Consider the following 3,933-nt stretch of genomic DNA (forward strand, 5'->3'; position numbering starts at 1 on the left):
CCCTCTCTCCTTCGGCGCAGCGGACCGCTGCTTCCGGTGCGCGGGCTCGTCGGAGTGGGAGCGGGAGTCGGCGATCGCGCGGATCGGCTGGTTTAAATGCCATCTTCACGAGCATGCACAATGCAAGTTGCTTACGGATATGCTTTTTTTTAAAGGGAAAAAGGCACGTGGCATGCTTTATTGATCGTTCACAATAGTACAACTCTATTAAACGCATGTCTAGCTAGCTGATGTTGTACAGTAGCACATTTCAAAAAAAAATGTAATAATCATATACAGGTGTGGCCGAAAACCACTACGGGAGAATTCCTCGTTGCCGTGCGACCGATCGCACGGCAAAGAGCCTATTTTGCACGGCAATGGCTTTGCCGTGCGTCGACGCACGGCAACGTCTGCACGGCATAGATTCCGACGGCAAAGACGACATTGCCGTGCGCATGACTAACATGCACGGCAAAGGCCTTTGCCGTGCGCGCGTTACGTTGCCGTGTGGCAGCCACTTTGCCGTGCGAGGCGTCGTTGCCGTGCGTGCGCCTCGTTGCCGTGCGGCTGGTCTTTGCCGTGCGGCCGATTCTTTGCCGTGCGGCGAGACGTAGCCGTGCGCCCCACTCTGCCGGGCTTGCTCCCTTTGCCGTGCGGCAACACCCCAGCCTGCACGGCAAAGCCTCCTCCAGGCACACCCAGCAACGTGCCAGGAGCACAGGCTGGCGACGCGTGGCGCCTTTGCCGTGCGCATGCACACGGCAAAGTGACCAAAAGTCCTTTGCCGTGTGCATACGCACGGCAAAGGCCCCTGGTTTTTTTTCTTTTTTTTCTGTTTTTCTTTAATCCCTGCATTTCAAAATTGCATTTCACATATATATAACATATACAACATATATATTCACCATAGCATCACCAAACACATCAAAAACACCACAAATACATCGAGCACACATAGTTCATGCATAACAAAGTGCAATGTCCATTATTACAATCCATAACAAGTGCGAACATCCATAACAAGTGCGAACAATGCATTACAACGACGACGAGTGCACGAAGACCATGCCATCAACCTTGTCCTCCTCCGCTTCCGCCGGCCTCATCGTCATTGCCTTGTGACATATAATCTATAAGCATGTTGATGGAATAAACATTTGCATTTGCATATTGAACACTTGAACAAGTAGCGGGTTGGGCACAAGAGGACTCACCGCGGTTCATGCTCCGGATGATGTTCATGTTGTTGACGGTGACAGGTGTCCCCGGGTCCGAGTGGGCGGTGGCGGCATCCACGGCATGGTGTAAGGTGGAGGAGCAGCAATACTCCCCGGTGGAGTAGACAGAACCGTCTCGGCTCATCAGCCGGCTCATCCGTGCCTGCCGCTGCTCGCATCATCTCGCTGCCGTTGTTGCATCTCGCTGCATCATCCGTATCCGCTCGCTGCTCGGTACTCCAGAATCTGCTGCTCCATGTGCGCCCTTTGCTCCTGGGCCGCCTGCTCCTTCGATGCCATCTCCTCCTACGTTGTGTTGCCGCGATGTCATTAACATTTCAATGGAAAGCATGTAAAGGAAATGTAGAGGCTCGAGGAAGAACATACCCGTAACCGCTCGACGCCTAGATCCGAAGCCCGTGGCCGGGGCTCTACCTCGAGCTGGCCGCTCTTACGACCACGACGGATCCGGCGGAGAGAGGGAACCTTCGCCGGGTCGACGCACCCGTCACCAAACCATAGGCGGCCATGCTTCAAGCCTTCTCCCGCAAGCACCGCGACCTCGAGGTCAAAGTCCTCGGCCTCTGGGTTGGCCTCCTCGCCGTACTTCTGCTTGAACTTGGAGACATACGACGTGCACTGGGTCTCGCATTGCGGGTTAACCCACACGGACCCCGTCTCAGGATCAGGCGTCTTCCTTTGCTTCATCTTCTTTAGCACGGCAAAGACGTTAGGCTTCGCTCCCGTCCCGAGTTCCCGCAAAAGAGAACATGTAATCAAGTGAAGTGGCACACCCTTGCGGAGTTAACAAATATATAACATGAATTCAAAGAATGAAGGAACCATTAATTTGCTCACCTCGTTCGCAGGTGAAGAGAGAGGGGATGCTGCCTTGGATATGCGATCCACCTCGCATCTCCGCCCGCTTCTTCTTGCCCTCCTCGTGCTTCTTGAGGTATCGGGGGCATGTCCACCACATGACCATCGCAAGAAAGCACCTATCGTCCTTGCCGACGTACTGAGGAGGGTTCTACATGCACAAGATAAACCCATTATGGTAAAATAAACTACATGGCGATAAAGCAAATCAATAACACATAAATGCAAATACCTACATGTACTGCCACGGCTGCATGAGCGTGTCGCGAGCGTCCTCCTTAGTCATGTGGACGAAGCGGTCGGCGTGCCAGTCGCGGACGCATTGAATACGTGCCTCGTAGTGCATGCCGCTCACCCTCTTCCTTGCAAGCTGGTGTAGGACATCATCGCACGTAGTCTCCTTGCCCTCGGCCCTCTTGAAGTATTTCGCAACCATGCACATAGGTAAAACAAGGGGCAGTAGTGCAATTATTGTGAACCAAGGAGAGTGTATGAATGGTAAGAAGTCAAAAGTCACGTACCCGAATTTGGCAACAACCAAATCCGCCGCGGTGCCGCGGCCCATAGGATCTTCCGCGAGGCTGTAGTGCGCCTACCTCCAAGCTACGTCGCAGCCACCAGTAGGGAAATTGACTATCCCAGGGAAATACCATCTAAGTAGGCCCCCAAGGATGTTCGAGTACCCACGTGGCGGTCTCTCGCGACGGGTCTTCATACTTGAACGAGCTGCACCATGAAACGACAACATCAATATGTATGTGATAATAATTTTGATAATGACAAAATTGCGATAACGAAATGCCAAAAATTAACATGTACCTCCTTCCATAGGGCACTAGAACAACGTGCCCGTAGCGCCGTGCCTTCGATGCGGGGAGCTGTGTTATCCCACGCCGATATGGCTTCCTATCACGTGGCCTCAGCCTCTCCACACCTGGAACGTACTGGTAATCCGCCGGCTCTACCCAATCTAGGCTTTGATCGGGATCGAACACTAAGTTCCCCAACCCCTCATCCTCCGAGAGGTCCTCCTCGTCCCCCTCCTCCTCCTGGTCCTCCCCACCCACCTCCTCCTCCTGGTCCTCCCCACCCACCTCCTCCTCCTCCTGGTCCTCCCCACCCCCGTGGTGCTCCTGGTCCTCCTCCTCGTCATCATCATCGGCTGCGGGAGGGGGGCTAGGACTAGGAGTGAGTACCCGCGTCGCATTCTTCCCTACGCGGCCGCGCTGTGGTAGCGACGGGAGGGGGCTAGGAGGGGGCTAGTAGGTCGGCCCCGCCTCGAAGTCCCTACACCTACCAAGTCCTTGAGCTTCTTTTTAAGACCGCCACCCTTTTTTTGGCGGCATGCTTCAATCACCTGCAAACACAAATGAAGAGAGTGGTTTATTAGTACGCAATATTGTAAAGAGATAAATATTAGTGAAAGCAACAGAAATATAAGTAGATGAACATTAATGAAAGCAACAATAATGCAAAAAGATGAACATTAATTAGTGGAAGCAACAAATAGCAAGCATAGAGTTCTCTCAAACATAGCACGGAGTTCTTACAAATAACCTAGCTAGACAATCTCTATTACACGGAGTTATTACAAATAACCTAGCTAGCCTCACAATTACTACTACATAGATCGAGTAGCTCGTGTCGCCGTCCGTGATTGGACCGCGTGTCTCATCATCGTCATCGGGCTCGGCGAACCAATAATCATCAATGAAACCCGGAGGTGGTCCATCCGCATCGAGGTCAATCCCCGCTCCGAACGCCTCGAGCAAACTCAGGTCTTCCGGGCACAAACATCCTCGGCTTCATCTTCTCGCATTGTCCCCATCCATGCCCGCATCTTCTTGTTCATCGT

Source organism: Lolium rigidum, chromosome 2 (genome assembly GCF_022539505.1).
Source record: "Lolium rigidum isolate FL_2022 chromosome 2, APGP_CSIRO_Lrig_0.1, whole genome shotgun sequence".
NCBI lineage: Eukaryota > Viridiplantae > Streptophyta > Magnoliopsida > Poales > Poaceae > Lolium > Lolium rigidum.